The sequence below is a fragment of the Bubalus kerabau genome, chromosome 18, assembly GCF_029407905.1.
Source record: "Bubalus kerabau isolate K-KA32 ecotype Philippines breed swamp buffalo chromosome 18, PCC_UOA_SB_1v2, whole genome shotgun sequence".
In the NCBI taxonomy this organism is placed as follows: domain Eukaryota; kingdom Metazoa; phylum Chordata; class Mammalia; order Artiodactyla; family Bovidae; genus Bubalus; species Bubalus kerabau.
Genome location: NC_073641.1, coordinates 36,811,576 through 36,830,672, shown reverse-complemented (window position 1 = coordinate 36,830,672; position 19,097 = coordinate 36,811,576). Strand labels below are relative to the sequence as shown.

General features: G+C 42.4%; 1 protein-coding gene across 3 annotated transcripts in view; it reads right to left on the bottom strand.

Moving 5' to 3' along the window:
- The window catches only part of DAB2 (DAB adaptor protein 2), a 56,468-nt gene extending 42,632 nt beyond the window's left edge, over positions 1–13,836 (bottom strand). Inside the window, exons 1-2 of one of the 3 annotated variants that reach the window (XM_055555333.1) lie at positions 13,378–13,836; positions 12,459–12,565 (exon numbers count right to left, since the gene is read on the bottom strand). The gene's annotated coding sequence lies outside the window, so the exon portion shown is untranslated. The remainder of the gene's footprint in view (positions 1–12,458; positions 12,566–13,377) is intronic. The other 2 variants (XM_055555334.1, XM_055555331.1) reach the window with 2 other exon arrangements.
- Between the last annotated feature and the right edge of the window lie 5,261 nt (positions 13,837–19,097).

Genomic DNA, 19,097 nt, shown 5'->3' with positions numbered 1-19,097 from the left:
TTATTTTTCTCAATTTCTATTAGTTCTTTAGTAAATAGTTTGGTGGATGCTTTTAAAAGGAGAAACAGGAGAAGAATAAGAAGCTGTCCTTGGAGGAAATACCAGGTTGAGAACTATTCACCACTATGATTATTATCAGCCAGTGATTGCGTTCATGGGGTCAGATAGATTTGAGGGCCATGATGAACATTCCAGTGGTAGAGGTTAAACCAAGGACTTGAAAAGACTACGCTATCTGTTAAATTTCAGTAACAGCTTGTTGGCCTTTCTCAGGCCCTGTGCTGATATAACTTAGAGGAACCTAGGGATATTGCTCATTATAAATAACCTTAAAATAAAAAAAAAAGACTCAAAACTATTTTGCTTATACCAAAGATAAGGCAAGCTGAAGCTCCCCATCTGCTCAATTTACAATAAATTCCAAATAATGTTGCAGATGAGTAGCTTGAGTCAGTCATTCACCTGGTGAATGTTTATTGAACACCTGCTGTGTACTAACACTGTATTATGCTATATATACAGTGACGAAAATAGATACAGCTCTCAAGGGGCTTACGGTGTAGGCAGAGGGGAGAAAATAAGCATGTAAAATAAGCTGAGTATTTTAGATGAAATATTTCCAATTAGGCTATAATGTTTCACTGCCATTAATAACGTTTAGTAAAAGAAGGTAAAATTAGACTACTTCAAGGAATTCTATAAATTGCTCGCTTTTAAATATTGACCATGGAAAGATGAAAATTTTGTCTAAGAGCATAATTTTCCTTTTCAAGACAGTTTAAAATGATGACATTTACTTAAAACATTAATTAGACGGGGGATATTTACATTGAATATTTGGGAGTATTCTATAACAATATTGGGCTTTCTTGGTGGCTTGGATAGCAATGCAGGAGACCCAAGTTCAATCCCTGGGACAAGAAGATCAGCTGAAAGAAAAGAATGGCTACCCACTCCAGTATTCTAGCCTAGAGAATTCCAAGGACAGAGGAGCAGAGTCGGGACACAACTGAACAACTAACACTTTTCACTATAATAATATTGCAATCTGGAAGACAATATTGCATCTCTGTGACAGAGCCAGTGGGAGGAAAGAAATCTTGTGATATGTTAGATCATTAAGGACTGTCAACAATGTTTCCTGCAAAGTATCTTAAAACTAGAGCCCTGAATCAATGCTGTTTTCATAAACATGGGAAAGAAACACCATGCTCCTTTGACAGCAGTTTTGTCACTTCAGAAGCACAAGCAATTCAGAGATGACACAAACCACTATATTCTAGAACCAAAAATAGTCTGTGGCACTCTTAATTACAAGATTTTTCTAAGAGTACAACAGTGTCACTTTCAGATCAGGCCAAACAACTGAACTGTGGATGTAAATGAATCAATATTTTGAAAATATAACCATGAGTCCCTACTAGTATCTTTGGTTCTTTAAAGAGCACTACTTCGTTTACAAAAGCATTACCAAGAGAATATTAGGTAACATTTGGTTAAGGTCAGCCTTCATCAAGAAAATGGCTTTAGTATGACTCAGGGAATTCAAACCAGGGCTTCGTAACAACCTAGAGAAGTGAAAAGGGGAGGGAAGCGAGAGGGCTGTTCAAGTGGGAGGGGACATGGATAAACCTACAGCGGATTCATGTTGATGTTTGGTAGAAACGAACACAATACTGTAAAGCAATTATTCTTCAATTAGAAGTAAATAATTTTTTTTTTTAAAAGGAAAATGGCTTCCCATCACCCTGAATAGCAAGGCCCTCAACAAGTGCTGGCTGCATGAAATACAAGAATCTGGATCCTAAAGCAGTGCACAGCTGCATCCACTGTTTCTATTATAGTATTACAGAGTTCTCGTACGGAAAGCTGAACATTTGTGTCTCTGCACACTATCAGAAGTACAGATTTTCTTTTCTTCATGGATATACCTAAAAGATCCACAATGAAGCTAAGATTGAATCTGAGACTGTTCACATGTCTGCTGAATGTGGCACACTTCTGGCCCTCTGTTTTCCATAATGGCTCTTCATTTCCATCTCTCCTCCCTCTCCACCAAAAATGAATTTGTTTCTACTTACTTCTGGCATTCCTTCCCAATCCTCCCTCATCACCATCCTGAATTCCTGCTTCCAAAAAAGCTGTACTACTTTGTGGCACATACCTTGCTCCTCAAAATTAGCCAACTCTTAACACAGTGCTATTTTGATAATTTTTAATAAACAAAAATGGACTGTTTTTCCAGTAGTCATGTATGGATGTGAGAGCTGGACCATAAAGAAAGCTGAGCATCAAAGGATTGATGCTTTTGAACTGTGGTGTTAGAGAAGACTCTTGAGAGTCCCTCGGACTGCAAGGAGATCAAACCACTCAATCCTAAAGGAAATCAGTCCTGAATATTCGTTGAAAGGACTGATGCTGAAACTGAAACTCCAATACTTTGGCCACCTGATGTGAAGAACTGACTCATTGGAAAAGACCCTGATGCTGGAAAAGATTGAAGGTGGGAGGAGAAGGGGAAAACAGAGGATGAGATGGTTGGATGGTATCACCGACTCAATGGACATGAGTTTGAGCAGGTTCCAGAAGTTGATGATGGACAGGAAAGCCTGGCATGCTGCATTCCATGGGGTTGCAAAGAGTCAGACATGATTGAGCGACTGAACTGAACTGAACTGATACACACAGTACAGGTATTTCAGAATAGTAGAATATTTGAAGTAAAGAAGCTCTTCGTGGGGTGAATTCTACCTTTCATCTTCTCAAAAGGATGCAATGAGAATCTAAATTGTAAGAGACTTTAGTTGTCCCTGACCTATCTTCATGGTTGAATTCTTATAGTGGTGCCCTATCAGACCTCAGGGTTTTCTGATTTTATATTAATCAGGCATCACTGTTCAGTTCCTCCATTCAAAGTCAACCTGAGATTCAAAGCCTTGCAAAATTAGAATGCACACTAAATATATACATAGACACCTGTTCCCTGGAGAGGCTGATTGCTTCCATTTACCATGGACACACACACAATACCTTCTCTTATTATCTCCCTAGGCTATAGCATTGGCTGCCTTACCTACTTGTATTCCTACCCATCATTCAAAGTCCATCCAAGATGTGTCTACTATGTACAAAATAGATAACTAGTGGGAAGCTGCTATATAATACAAGGAGCCCAGCTTGGCACTGTGATGACTTAGAGGGATGGGATGGCGGTGGGGTTGGAGGGAGGCTCAGAGGAAGGGGCTGTTTGTTGTTCAGTTGAAAAGTCCTATTTGACTCTTTGCAACCCCATGAACTGCAGCACAACAGGCTTCCCCATCCTTCACTATCTCCCAGAGTTTGCTCAAATTCATGTCCATTGAATCGGTAATTCTATCTAACCATCTCACCCTCTGCTACTCCCAAAAAGCAGAGACATCACTTTGCTGATAAAGGTCAGTATAGTCAAAGCTATGGTTTTTCCAGTAATCATGTACAGATGTGAGAGTTAGACCATAATGAAGGTTAAGCACTGAAGAATTGATGCTTTTGAACTATGGAACTGGAGAAGACTCTTGAGAGTTCCTTAGACTGCAAGGAGATCAAATCAGTCAATCCTAAAGGAAATCAACCCTGAATAATCATTGGGAAGACTGATGCTGAAGCTGAAGATTCAATACTTTGACCACCTGACGCAAACAACCACCTCACTAGAAAAGAAGAAGGTGTAAGTATATGTGTATATATATATAAATATATAATTATGATTGATTCATGTAGTGTAGCAGAAACCAATACAACATTGTAAAACAATTATCCTCCAATTAAAAAATAACAACAACAAAAAAGAAATATTGTCTGAGGTCTTCACTGACCTCTCATTAGCCCTACCATTTCTCTACACTTGACCTATTGTTGCCCTCTGATCCATGTAGAAATCTTCCCCTAATTCAATGAAATGTTGAGGTCAGGGAATTATTTATCCTACTTTTCTAGCCCCACCCCCATCCCACTCAATATGCCAGCAAATTTGGAAAACACAGCAGTGGCCACAGGACTGGAAAAGGTCAGTTTTCATTCCAATCCCAAAGAAAGGCAATGCCAAAGAATGCCCAAACTACCACACAATTGCACTCATCTCACATGCTAGTAAAGTAATGCTCAAAATTCTCCAAGCCAGGCTTCAGCAATATGTGAACCGTGAACTTCCTGATGTTCAGGCTGGTTTTAGAAAAGGCAGAGGAACCAGAGATCAAATTGCCAACATCCGCTGGATCATCAAAAAAGCAAGACAGTTCCAGAAAAACATCTATTTCTGCTTTATTGACTATACTAAAGCCTTTGACTGTGTGGATCACAATAAACTATGGAAAATTCTGAAAAAGATGGGAATACCAAACCACCTGATCTGCCTCTTGAGAAATCTGCATGCAAGTCAGGAAGCAACAGTTAGAACTGGACATGGAACAACAGACTAATTCCAAATAGGAAAAGTAATATGTCAAGGCTGTATATTGTCATCCTGCTTATTTAACTTATATGCAGAGAACATCATGAGAAATGCTGCGCTGGAAGAATCACAAGCTGGAATCAAGATTGCCGGGAGAAATATCAATAACCTCAGATATGCAGATGACACCACCCTTATGGCAGAAAGTGAAGAGAAAGTAGAAAGCCTCTTGATGAAAGTGAAAGAGGAGAGTGAAAAAGTTAGCTTAAAGCTCAACATTCAGAAAACTAAGGTCATGGCATCTGGCCCCATCACTTCATGGCAAGCAGATGGGGAAACAGTTGGAAACAGTGGCTGAGTTTATTTTTCTGGGCTCCAAAATCACTGCAGGTGGCAATTGCAGCCATGAAATTAAAAGACGATTACTCCTTGGAAAGAAAGTTATGACCAACCTAGATAGCATATTCAAAAGCAGAGACATTACTTTGCCAACAAAGGTCCGTCTAGTCAAGGCTATGGTTTTTCCAGTGGTCATGTATGGATGTGAGAGTTGGACTATAAAGAAAGCTGAGTGCCAAAGAATTGATGCTTTTGAACTGTGGTGTTGGAGAAGACTCTTGAGAGTCCTTTGGACTGCAAGGAGATCCAATCAGTCTGTCCTAAAGGAGATCAGTCCTGGGTTTTCACTGGTAGGACTGATTTTGAAGCTGAAACTCCAGTACTTTGGCCACCTGATGTGAAGAGCTGACTCAGTGGAAAAGACCCTGATGCTGGGAAAGACTGAGGGTAGGAGGAGAAGGGGATGACAGAGGATGAGATGGTTGGATGGCATCATCGACTCGATGGACATGGGTTTGGGTGGACTCTGGGAGTTGGTGATGGGCAGGGAGGCCTGGCGTGCTGCGGCTCATGGGGTCGCAAAGAGTCGGACACGACTGAGCGACTGAACTGAACTGACCCCCACGCTTGCCCCTCCACCCCCAGTCTGGTAAACAGTAGTGCCCTTAAAATATTAGGGGTAATACAAGGTTGCCATTTGTTCCTTAATATTAAAATCTTTACTTTTCTGATTTTTCATGAAATACAGGTTTTTCTTCAACTGCTGAGCAATCACCACTCAAACTCTTACTGCGAAGATAGCTAGGTTAATTGATCTGAGTCAGCATTATGTTCTCCTGATTTAATAAAGGGATCTACTGCTTAGCAGATAAAGATCTAAGTTCTTGCCCTGACATCCAAAGCTCAGTGCAATACAGCTCTTGTGTTCAAATCTATCACCTCTGACCTCTCTACCATTTTGTACTTTCTCTTGTTCAGACTGGCCAGTCAGTATTCTTTGGGCATACATCTGCATGATATATTTATGAGCTTCTGCCTAGAACACATTTTTCTTCCTCGCTTTGCTGATCTGACTTCCACCATTAATTTAAAGACCAAGTCCATCATCACATGAGTCCTTTTCTTTCTCTGGACTCTACTGTATACCATTTAATTATAATAAAACAATATATTACTTGAGCGGTTGTCATTTTCTCTAAATTTCTTGTAGGAAGCAATTGTTGACAGTTATATGTTCCCTAGTGGGTGTTACCATTTAGATGCTAACTTTAAAGTTACCATTTAAAGTTACCACTAGAAAGTAGATGTAAATACTTTTATCCAAGTTTCAATTACAATCAACAAAAATTTCAGACCAGCTGACAAATCAAAAACCCCAAGAACAAGTTATTAGGCAGCCAAGCAAATATCTATGCATCAATATATCCTTCAGAAGACAGGTTGGACATTAAATAAAACTATCATTTCAATTCAAGTACATGAACACTTCTGAAAAGTTTCAGCTAACAGCCAAACCTTGGTCCAGGGAGCAATCAATATTAAATCTCCATACTGTCAACCACCTATGGCCAAAAGAGCCTGTTCGATCAGTTACATATTTGTTTTCTACTTTGAAGCTGGGGTTTTATTTAAGATGTCTGACTTCAGAGGCAAAGGTTTAAAAAAGAAATCCCAAAATGAAACTCCAAAATCACACCACCACCACTCAGTGCTGATGTAGTAAAGCAGAGCTGATATTTTCTTTGAAGGGAGATTTGAGCACCTACTATTTGTACCATTCCAATTTCTGATCCTTTGGTCTACAAGTTAAGTTCTATGTTTCCCATCAGGATTAATGTTGTGTCCCAAAGACAGACTGGTTCAGCAGTCTTCACAGGACTATGTGAACCCTCTGACAAATATTCACACACATGTGGCTTATTTCTGCTGCACTAAATGGTGACAAAAAGCATGTTAGAATCTGCACTACATATTATGGAAGATTAGAACAGGTCTTATTCCCTTAATAGGACACTTAAAATATGAAGAATAAGTGAGGTCACTGGGTGAAATGTTTATCAATAGAACAAGGAGGGCAGTTGCACCCAGCACAGATCCATTAAGGAAGTTATTCTTCACTTTCCAGTTCTTTGGGCATAGATTAATGCTAACCTCAGGAGGACGCAACTGCCCTGCCCAGAGTACATTTGAAAGGTGCCTTAAGAGCTAACATCTGTGTGCCTGTACCGGTCTATGAAGAGTTGCCACATTTTCTTGCTTGACCCTCACGTTTAATAGTTTCACGGTCTGTAAGAAAGATGGGCTTCTCGTTTGCAGCCCGAATCCATTCATCTCTAGATTTCAGTTTGCTTAACGACCACAAACAATGAAAACAGGACCATTTGTATCAGCTTAGTTACTATGGACACAGTCATTTGTGGTTCAGAGCCCAGGTTCTTAACCACTAACCTCTGCTGCCTCTTCAGAGTTCTAATTCTCTCCTACATCACACCCTTGTATCTTTCAATCTAAGAAGCGACCTCTGCTAAACACCAATCTCTCTGATTAACACCGGTGACTCTTAGGACAGTTGTGCAAGGTAAGTGAAGCGACTCAGGATCAGAGACATTGAGTATCATGCCTAAGAAGCAGCCATGCTGTCATTCCACTGCAGGACTAGAGTCTACTCTCTTTCCTTCATGTAACTCAAATGTTCTTCTAGATTCCTACTCACTGGGAGGTCTTCCATTGCTAGCCTAGCCACATACTTCACATAAAGGTATTTACTAAGGATTTTGATAAACATCAAGATTTTAATCATAAAGATTCATGCTTTCATCCTGACTCTACCACTTTCCTGGAATGATCTTGGGCAGGCTGATATCTATTGATCACACTGGAGCAAAGAAATGGAGATATTGTTTCTACCTTAAGTTATTTAACGTGAAAGTCAGATGGGAGAAGAACAGTACTGCATTAACCATAAAGCACTATAAAAACCAAATGCAACAGATTCATTTACCATGATGGAGCGGCCTTCATCTGTACTCTGGGCATGGCATGAAAAAACAAAATAAAACGTTTTATAGGTTAGAGAAAACCATCTGGCTCAAGAAGAATGATCTAGTTTACTGAAGTCTTTTTTAAAAAGAAGTAACGGGGACAGTTTTCTAATAAATGGAGATTAATTATGTTCCTTTAAAACCCCAGAAGAGGGAAAAGAATTTGGAAGCGAGGTGGTAATATAGAACTAAGGAGTAGATCGGTTTTCCTAGAATCAAAAAAGCAGTACTTGAGATAGCGGGAAAAAAATCAGGATCTGTGCTTTTTCATCTTTTTAAGATTCAGTTAAACTGAGCTCCGCTTAAATGCTTTGCTTTATTATTTCCATGATTGTAGGAATTCAGTTACTTTGTTATGCTTTCCATTGAACAACTGAGTTATGAAAGTTTCTCTTAGATCATGTGAAGGGTTTGTTGGAATACAGCTGGATGGACCCTACTGCTCATATTTGGTTTCGTGGGTCTGGGATAGGAACCAAGAATTTGCATTTCCAACAAGTTGCCAAGTGATGCTGATGTAGCTGATCTGGGGACTACACTCTGAGAGTTAGTCTGAGATGAGTTCTTTCTATCTGTGAACTACACACTCTAGCTAAGTGTCCAACACTGAAAGAATGAATGAATTTAACTGTTAAATGAGAACTTCCAGCAGTTTATCTGTCACACAAAGATCTAAGTCTGTTTCAGAGTAACACATTGCTAGAGAGAAATGGGGTCACTTTTTAGCCAGAGGAAACATTCAATCATAAATTCCTTGCCCAAATCTCTTCCAGGTTGGAGAAAGTTTCAAACCCAGCTTTTCCAGTATTTTTACTTTCAAACCCAGCAGCTCCTTCTCCTTTGTGGTTACCTAAATATCTAAGTGACAGCCTTATGCATTCTGCCTCCTGGTAACTTCCCTGCAGCTGAACATTCACTGGGGCTGCTCTGTTGACACAAAGTTCTTACCAGTTTGAAGAAGTTAAAGGTCACTTGCCCCTAGCTATCCCAGAGGCTAAGTTATAACTTATAGCAGCAGAGAGACACTGCTGGGCTGCTTCTACATTGAGGCAGCAGCTTTTATGTTCCTGAAATTTTATAAGTCTTAATGTTTTTTCTTTACTGTGATGATGTAAGTATGAGCTGGAGTTGGACAATTAGGAGTAAAGTTTTGGATTAAAATAAGTTTAGAAGGGAAAGATGAGGTAGGTCGAGAGGACATTCCATCTCACTAAAGAAAAAAAAGTAACTTCCATTTTTAGACCAGGAAGCAATTTGTTCAGATTTTGCTTACCCTAAGGTAGCAGGCTTCCTTCCAAGGTAGGAAAAAGATTTGGGAAGGGGAGTAACCATGGCAACCTGCCCAGCTCTATGGGCAAGGACAGTATGTGGCTCTAGGTACTTAGAAGGCTTTTTATTTCTAGTCTAGTTCCTCAGTTTAGTACAGGGGTCCCTCCCTTCCCCCTTCCTTTTACTCCAATGCTGACTTCTTAGGGAAGGACTGCTCCCCCTCTGTAGGGAGTCTGGGGGTGGGGGGAAAGACTGAAATGAGACCAGAGATCAGCTTGACCAAACCAAACTGCAAGCTCCAGGCAGAGAACAGAGAGTAACTCCCAGTTGGTTTAGAGTAAGCACAGCAAATTCCCTGGCTTTGTTCATATGAAGAGCTTAAGGGATTAACATTTTTCAGGTAGATGGGCAGTGTCCAACTTTGACAAAGATATTCCGCATTCTGCCTATAATTTTCACTAAAGATATGTAATTCAGCAGTTCAGGAGGCAAAATGAAAACAAAACAAACGGAGTATAGGAGTCTAAGCATATTAGATTAACAGTCTTCCCAGCAAAACTGTGGGTAGGTATTATTCTCTTTGGATAAGAAAGCTTAAGTACAGAGAAGTGATGCAATTTGCTCAAGGTCACACAGGCAGCAGTGCAGTCCCTGGGATTTGAACTGAGGCCATAGGACTGCAGAACCCACTTGCTCACCACCACTCCCTGGCTTAGCTAGGTGGGAGGCAGAAACGGCCTGTGGGCCAGCGCTTTGTGTTCACTCTCAGCATATTTGTTCCCCTCACAGGAAATCAGTGTGTTCTTTGTAGAAGAAGGGGACTCCAAGGCCTGCTTTCCTTCTGAGTCACAGGATTAATCCAGTCAGGATACATAACCATGAGTTAGGTTTCCCTTAAATACAGAGATCTGGGGTTACAGCTATTTCAGCTAAATGTGATTTTGGCCAACCTCTGTGCAATTCAGTGGCACGGCTTCAACTTTAGAATTACACAGCAGCACCAGAGAATTTTTAGATATCACATCCTGTTCCTCAGGTGTTTCATACTGCCAGTCCTCATCCTGGTTCTGCTTGGAGGGCATGTGCATGCTCAGTCATGTCCAACTCTTGAGACCCCATGGACTGTAGCCTGCCAGGCTCCTCTTGTCCATGGAATTCTCCAGGCAAGAATACTGGAGTGGGTTGCCATTTCCTACTGCAAGGATCTTCCCAACCCAGGGATCAAAACTGTGTCTCCTGCATTGGCATGTAGATTCTTTAGCACTGAGCCACCAGGGAAGCCCCTGGAGAGTAGAGAGCCCTAGAAAGTGAAAGAAAGAAAGTGAAGTCGCTTAGTCGTGTCCGACTCTTTGCAACCCTGTGGAGTGTAGCCTACCAGGCTGCTCCATCCATGGGATTCTCCAGGCAAGAATACTGGAGGGGGTTGCCATTTCCTTCTCCAGGGGATCTTCCCGACCCAGGGATCAAACCCCAGTCTCCCGCATTTCAGGCAGACGCTTTACCCTCTGAGCCACCTTCCTGGGCCCTAAAGAGCCCTAGGCGTTTGGTCAAATACCAAAACTTCCTCAACCGGTCCACTTTCAAGTCTTTTCTCCTTAGGGCAACTTAGCACCCTGGAGCTCTGTCTTTGGTAGCCTTTTTAAGTATTTAAGTATCTTAGATTTGTCTTTAAGAAAAACACTGATTAAATCCTCAAGTTAGGAAAGACTGAGGAAGGGAAACATATGGAACCTTCAAAACTACGGCTTCCCTGGTGGGCTTCCCTGGTGATCCAGTGGTTAAGAATCCGCCTACCAATGCAGGGGACACAGGTTCGATCCTTGGTCTGGGAAGATCCCACATGCCACAGAGCAATTAACCCCACGTGTTACAACTAACTGAGCCCACACTCTAGTCCCTGTTCCACAACAAGAGAAGCCACTGCAATGAGAAGCCAACACACCACAAACAGTAAGTAGCCCTCATTCTTCGAAACTAGAGAAAGCCCGCACACAGCAACAAACATAATGCAGCCAGAAAAAAACAACTACCTAGGTAAAAAATATCTGCGGTAGCTAGTGTAGGTTTACAGACATATGAGGGTAGGATGGGAAATAAAACAGCACTTACTGGCTCTACCACCAAGAGTCCATGTCTCCACAAAGCCTCCTACTGACCAGGAGCCATGACCGAGGCTTCGCTCTTCCTCTCTGTAAATCCTCAGGTAACAGAGGCATGGCTGAGCAGGAAAATAAAGGTCACCCCAACCACCTGGACAGCCGCTTCCTGGGGTCCCTTCATGCCAACAAGCGTCTCAAAAGCAATTCTGTTCAACCCAAACAAGGTGGTTGAAAGTCATTTGACCTTTCAGGCAAAGCAAGGAGCAAGCCTAAGGCACAGGAATTTGGACGTTTAGTTGAATCCACAACTATAAAAAGTCTTGAGTGGAAATGCAGATCCTAATTTCTGCCCTTAACAATGAGGCAAGGCCTTGAATAAGCAATGGGACTCCCTTCCATCTCTCACATCCTCAGGAGAAAATCAGCTTGTGTCTAAGACCACCAGAATGGCAGCTACCTATGTGTCAGAGCTGAAAGCTGGGAGACAGTCCTCTACCTTCTATTTTAAAATGGAGGAGGGTAGAGCTTGAGAAGGACTTATTTCTAGGGCGTCCATTTGGATAAGAAGGAAGAGAGCTGGGAGTGGGAAGGGAAGGGAAAATGAAGTTATTCATCATCAACAGGAGAAAGAATCCAGTCTGCCTTAGGAGGAGACTGACGAGGGATTTAGAAGTAATCTGTCCCAGAAATACACACTGGAAAGTAATCCACCAGGCCTCCTTTGTGCTTTTCCGACAAGATTGCACATTGTATTAGGTGTAGCCACATACCTAGCACTTCAACCAAAAGGGGTGAATTCTCATGGCAACAAACTTTCTTACAGTGTCATGGAGGCCCATCTCCCCTCAAAAAAGAGACAGAACCTGGTGAGAGGTAGAGTGGGCACCTGCCCTGGAGAAGAGTAGCCTAATCAAGGTCTGGCTGCTGGTTTAAGAAGCCAGGTGCAGGTGACCCAGAGCAAGGGAGACAAGCCTTTTGGTAGCCGTCAAGCTCCCCTATTCCCAGTAGTTTTTTCCCTCACCAATAGCCAGGAGATGCTCCTGTGTGGGGAGCCAACCTCAAGCCTGCAGGAAGATCAATTAAAATCCCATCAAAGCCATTTCGAGAGCCTTATTGGACATCTCGAAGGCATTTTTTTTGCAGCTGCTTTCTTTTCCTCAGCCATTCCTTCTATTTGAGTTACTTCTGTCTCACCTCCTTCTACCTCACTCCCCTGCTTTGTCTGATTAGAGCCAGAAATTTTTTCATTAAGTCACTTTATAGTGCAATAACAACATTTACTATTCATGAAGTCGCCCCTCCAGAATTTTTAAGTCTTTCCATGTGTCTGGAAGCTGATTTCTGCTCTTCTCGTTTTACAGAGCGCCTCTCTTCCTTCCAAACACAAACTAAAAAAAAAAAAAAAAAGAGGATAAGGTGGGGGTGGAGATAACATCCAGATTCTTTAAGCATTTTTATTTAATCTAGTTAGATTTCCCTTTGGACTCAAAGGGCTCCCTGCTAAAACTGACTGCGGACCTGAATTCCTTGCTAAGAATTAAGTCAAGAGGGAAGGACGGCAGGAACAAATAACACAGTCAGCTCCATGCTATGAAACCCGGCTCCACGGTGTTAACCCATTCATTCTTTTCCCCCCTTCCTAAAATTCATCCTTAATCTTTCTAGATTACAGCAAGCAGGCAAACACCTTTTAAATCCCCGGAGGATTTCAAACAAGTTTGTTCAGTCTCTTGGGCAGATACTTTCTTAAGAATGCGGGTGTAAGACAAAGTTCACATTTTAACGCCACACATTGTCAGTCACTGGGAAAAAGCTTCTCGTGGGTACAAACCAGGTCCCCAGCCTTTGTCACACGGCAAAAATAAACACTCTTGGAGGAGTTAATTAGGCGGTCAGCAGCCACACCAGAAGGGCTTTTGAACAAGCAGACAGACAGACAGACACACACACACAAGGGAGGCGCTTGTTACATGTCACTAGCTGGACATCTGGAGTCCGACCCCAAAAGTAAAGGCTTTCCGTGGAAGCATTCCTCGGATGTCAGGCCACAAAAGCGCCCGTCTGGCCAAGTACGCCGCCGTCTTCTTAATAAGACGCCCCAACAGTCCCAGTTTTGCATCCCAAAAGGGGAAAAGAGCAAAGGAGGGAGGGAGGTCGCCAAAAATGGGGCCAAAGGGAAGAAGGAACCAGAGCTACTCACAGTCTAGTTAGCGCCTCTGCGATGCGAGCATGACTCCTCGGTGCCCGAGCCTCCTGGCTGCCGCGCTGCCCACACGGCTGCCGCGCTTAAATAGCCGCCGGCCCGGGAGCCTCGGAGCCGCGGGCCACTCCCGGCGAGATATGGTTCTAATCAGATGCTGGCAGCTTTGGACTCCCCAGGAATGCGCCGGGATGTTTTTGCTGCCTGGGTTGGGTAACTCCCCCTCAACGTGTCTGCTGAGTCTTCCAAACTTAACTGTTTATTAACTCGAGCTGGGGCCGCGCAAAGTAGCCGGCTCCGGGGAGCCGGGAGCCCCACCAGCGGGGGGCGATCGCCCCGAGCCCAGTTAAGGGGAGGAGTAGGGAGTCGGGGCGCCGTCCGCAGCCCAGGCTCGCGGGGATGAGGCAAGGGACCGGGGAGAGTGCGCTTAAGGACAGGAAAGGGAAACCCCGCAGGAAAGGGGTGGGACCCAGCGACCTTCATCTCAAAAATTCCTTCTCTGGACTGCCGCTTCCAGTGATGTGGCGTCCCAAGTCATCCGAACCCCATGGGGCCCTTGGAACAAAGGGCTGCCTTTACTCCTGACTTTCCTGGCTAGAGGCTGTGGATGCTAGCTCAGAATCTGCTGTCTCTACAGTTGCATGTGTGAGCGCACTCCCACCCCGGTTAAAGGAATTCATGTCTCTTTCAGGGCAGATGTAGGTAATCTGTGTGTATATGTAAATTGGTGGGTAATCTGTGTGTATATGTAAAATACACTGCATTTATGTGTGAAATATAATCCTGTATATACACATAGAACAATACTCTATGAAATTGATACAAACAAAAATGTGCAGGTCTATATAACTTAGATCTAAGTAAGCTATATATTTGATGTAAACAGATTATTTACTGGCTTCCCCCACAGAATGGGCATCCCTGTGTAGACATTTAATATGACTTTATCTGATTTCCATAGTGTTTCCTATATCTCTAAGAAAAATCTGAAATATGAGAAATAAAATATTTGAAAATGGACTTCCCTGGCGGTCCAATAGTTAAGACTCCACTTTGAATGCAGGGTTCACAGGTTAGATTCCTGGTGGGGGAACTAAGATCTCACAAGCCTCCTGGCTTGGCCAAAAGAAAGAAAGAAAAAAAAAAGAATAAAAAAACTGAAAATATTAATATGCAATACTCAGCAGTAGAAGGCATTCCATGGTTGTAACTTAGTGGACCTTAACAAGCTGGGGATTCATCTTTTCCATATTTTAAAATCACAAACAATTGTAAAACATCCCCAGAAGCTTTGCTGCTTTTTAAGAATTATGAAATTATTCTTGTGAAAATGTGTCTGTTTCCTTCCTTTTTTTAAGTCTGAGACAGTGTTTGGCATGCGTGCTCAGTTGTGTACAATTCTTTGCAACCGCATGGACTGTAGCCCACCATGCTTCTCTGTCCATGGGATCCTCCAGGCAAGAATACTGGAGTTGGTTGACATTTCCTTCTCCAGGGGATCGTCCCCACCCAGGGACCCAACCGATGTCTCTTGCATCTCCTGCATTGGCAGGAAGACTCTTTACCACTGGCGCCTCCAGTGTGTAGTAAATGTGAAAATACTAAACTGTGACTTGGATGGGAGGGGGTAATTGATTTTATTGAGTAAGCAACACACACTGGATTTGCATTTTATCTCTGGAAACCGGGGGCTCAAATTGGGCTCATGGGACACCAAGGATGTGTTTTGTGGTTCCAGCTTAGCCCCGACTGCAAAGCCACTGTGTAATTTGGGACAAATCAGTATGAGTGACAGTCCCTGCTCTCAAGTAGGTCAGATTTGGAACAGCCCAGGAGCTAGGGTTGCAGAGCAGCAAAACCCGGTAACAATGAGAACACTACCTCTTTGGACCTTCATTGTTTCTGCCACCTGTCTCACCCCCTCACATCTGGGGAGATAGGGGAAGGGAGGGTGGTGCTGACAGCTTTCAATATTCCTCTGAGGTAACTTACTATTATTAAGAAAATGATTTTGTGTGAATGACAAGAGGTATATAAAATTCAGTCTTGGGACTATTATAACTTTTATGCAGAGAACTTTAATTCTTATATATCTTAGGACCTGGTGCTTTATTTCTAAGATCCAGGAGTACAGAAGGTTGGTTTCATTTCCCAAAGCTAAGTAGTTAGAAAAATGACAGCTGATTTCAGGCACATACAGGCTTTGATAATTTGAGGCGGAAAAAAAATTTCTCTCTTTTAACCTCACTATGTAACACTTTCTCAGAAGTGACCACCCACATCTATTTTTTCTTTTTAATTGAAAGACTCTTATCAAGAAATGTTGACTTATGTTTGCTCTATTCCACCAAATGGAAGGGATTTGTCTAAGAGGCCAGAGAAAATTATTTCATCTGCCATGAGTTGCAGTTTCAAGAGAAGATTTTGATGAAAACACTTCATTTTTGAGCAGTGGGCTCATACATACAGCTTCAAGTGGACAGCTCTATCATTTCATACAGAAATCTTGAGTTGACAGTAGAGAGCTCTGATTTGATTTGAAGTGTGTTTTTATGTTTCTAGGACTCTGATATTGCTTCTGGCAGTAATTCACTGTCCTCACATTAAGAAAGAAAGAAAAAAAGAGAGAAGAATGAAAATAAACATAACCCTTTTTATCCCTGGTAGGACAGGGTACCTTGTCCCATGGAAGCTGTTGGCTTTTCAGTGGATCTAAAATGAACACGCTCGCAGCTGGAGAATCACACCCAAGCCCACCCAGATGGTAACCCTGCCTAAACCGTGGTCTTTTCTTATCACTCCTGAAATGAATGTTTGGAAAATTAAGGTGAGGAAACTTGAGTGCAGTGCTTGAAAAGCTATGGTCCTTGCATGACTCTCCTTGCACAAAAGCTGCTTGGGAGGGAGAAGGAAGAAAAAAAAAAAACAAAACCCTAAACTGACGACTGTTCCCAGCTGAGGAAAGGGGTAGTTAATCTCGTGATGGCTTGCTGAAGAATGCATGGTTTATTATTAAAGTAATCTCTTAAGATTTTCCTGGAATGTGCTTCCACAGCAACTCTGCCTGTGTGAGCTCTCCTATGTGTATGTCTTTTCTTCCATAATTAAGCTGGCTTTTTCCCCCTTCAGCTCGCAGACCTAAGGCTTTCTTTCTTCTTGCTCCTGGCCTTCTTCTATCTCCTTCCTTACTGTTCTCATCTTCCTTAACCATTCCATTTTGAATCCTGCCATTTCCCATGAATTGTAAATGGTTCTTTAGACTTGGCCATGGGTAAGCCATCTGTGCACCTTGGTGCCTTGCTGGATGCTTCCAGATATTCTAATCAAACAAGGACTGGTTGAAGTCTGTGGCTCTAACAAGGTCACTTTTTTTCCCCTTCCCTCCTCAGTGTTGTTAAAAAAAAAGAAAAGAATGGTTATTGTTCCCAGAAAATGTTCTTTGACCTTCATTTGTTCTGCACCTTCATAGATGCAGATAAACTGGCGCTATCAGATTTGGCTGTTGGCAAGGCAGGGCAAATATTGGAGAGTTTTCCGTATCATCTATCTCTTTATCTAAAATCCAAAATATGTGGAGGATAGTCTCACTGAAGGCAGGCTATTTCTGTTTTGCTTTGTTGGTTGCTTTTCTTTGTTTTCTTGGTTACACCTGTATGTGTGTGGCGTGCATGCTCAGTTGTGTCCAACTCTGTGTGACCCCATGGACTGTAGCCCACCAGGCTCCTCTGTCCATGTAATTTTGCAGGCAAGAATACTGGAGTGGGTTGCTGTTTCCTGCTCTAGCACCTGTAGAGCACCTCAGAACTCAGTATTTGTTATTTGCTTGTGATGCGAAACACTAGTGAAATGCAATTGTTCCTGGAAAAGCTAGAATGATGTAATGTGAAGAACATTTAAAAATTCCATGATAGATTTACATAGCTTGCTACATTTTGCTAATAATGTAAATTTTTATAATGAGAAGTTGTAAAGGGAAAAAGAGTTCTCATGTGAATTATGCATTAAAATACTACCTTATTTGGAAAATAAGTTAGAAAGTTGTTAAAAATATGTGTAATCCTGAAAAATGCTAATATCAATTATTATTGTAGCAAATGCTTATACAACTCTCTATCCTGTGAACAAGAATGCAACCCCTAGAAGTAAAACATACCTAAAAAATACAAAGATGTTAATTGCTGCAGTGTCCGTAGCAGTTGGAACCTAAGAAAAAATGACGTCTGTCAATAGGGAATGAATGAATAATTTATGATTCATCTGCACTCTGAAATCATATGCAACCACTTAAAAGAATACATTGGAGCTGAACCTTGTAATATGGGAGGATTTCTATTAGGCAGTATTGAGTAAGAAAAGCAAATATAGAAAAAATGTAAAATATGTTTCTACTTTAGTAATACAAAAAGCAACATTCATCTATGTAGGTTTGAGTGTGTGTGTGTGAGTCTGTATACATGGTTATCAGGGAGACCAGATACTGGACTGCAGTACAGATTACTGGGGACCCAGTGGAGATGAGGATAAACAAGGAGAGGAGAAAGGGAGAGCACTGCTAAAAGGGAAAAATAAAAATAAAAAGAGTCTTTATGCAGATATAGTTATAGATCACATTTGTGCATATAAGTGAAATGATATATGCATGGGCTTCCCTGGTAGCTCAGATGGTAAAGAGTCTGCCTGCAATGCAGGAGACCCGGGTTCGATCCCTGGCTCAGGAAAATCCCCTGGAGAAGGTAATGGCAACCCACTCCAGTATTCTTGCCTAGAAAATACCACGGACAGAGGAGCCTGGCAGGTTACACCTCATGGAGTCGAAGAGTCCAACGTGGCTGAGCGACTAACACACACAGTGGATATATACTTAGATTTGCACATTTAAAAAACATGTACTCCAGGTGGACTTCCCTGTTGGTGCAGTGGATAAGAATCTGCCTGTCAATGTAGGGGACACAAGTTTGATCCTTGGTCCCGGAAGATCCCACAAACAGGGGAGCAACTAAGCCCGCTCTGCCACAGCTATTGAGCCTGTGCTCTACAGCCTGCGAGTCACCACTACTGAGGGCTTAGCCCAGGCGCCTGGAGCCTGGGCACCATAATGAGAAACTCTTGCACCACAACAAAGAGGCTGTAGCCCTCGCTCACTGCAACTAGAGAAAGCCTGCACAAAGCAGGAAGACCCATCAAGGTTAAAAAAAAAAAAAAGGTGAAAAAAATACACCAAGAATTTTTCAGGTCAGGAAAGAAGAGAGTTGTAATAGAAACCCTATCAAATAGCATTTCTCTGAGGCGTTTTCCTCAGGGTCTTTCAGAAGTGGGTTCTCATCTGTGTTTTCTTCTTCTTCTTTGGCCTCTAGAACAACAGTTCTCAAACTTTACTGTTTACCACATGCCTCCTGGGGACTTGCTCCAGGGAAAATTCCTGGGCCCAGCCCCAGAGCCTGGAAAGGTGTGTGGGTGGGTTGGTGGGGGAGGCGAGGCATGCAGTACATGCGAATCTGCATGTTTAACCAGCTCTTCCTGGTCATTCGGAGGCTGTGGTCTTGGGGACCCTCTTTGAGAAACACCGTTTTTCTCCTGTGGTCAAGAAGACACTCTGTTCCTCTCTGAGCCCTGAGGACTGTGTGTCGAGGGAAAACAGTGAGGGTGAGAGGAAGCCAGTGTTATTGGTCTTTTCATTTTAGTTCAGTCGCTCAGTCATGTCCGACTCTGCGACCCCATGG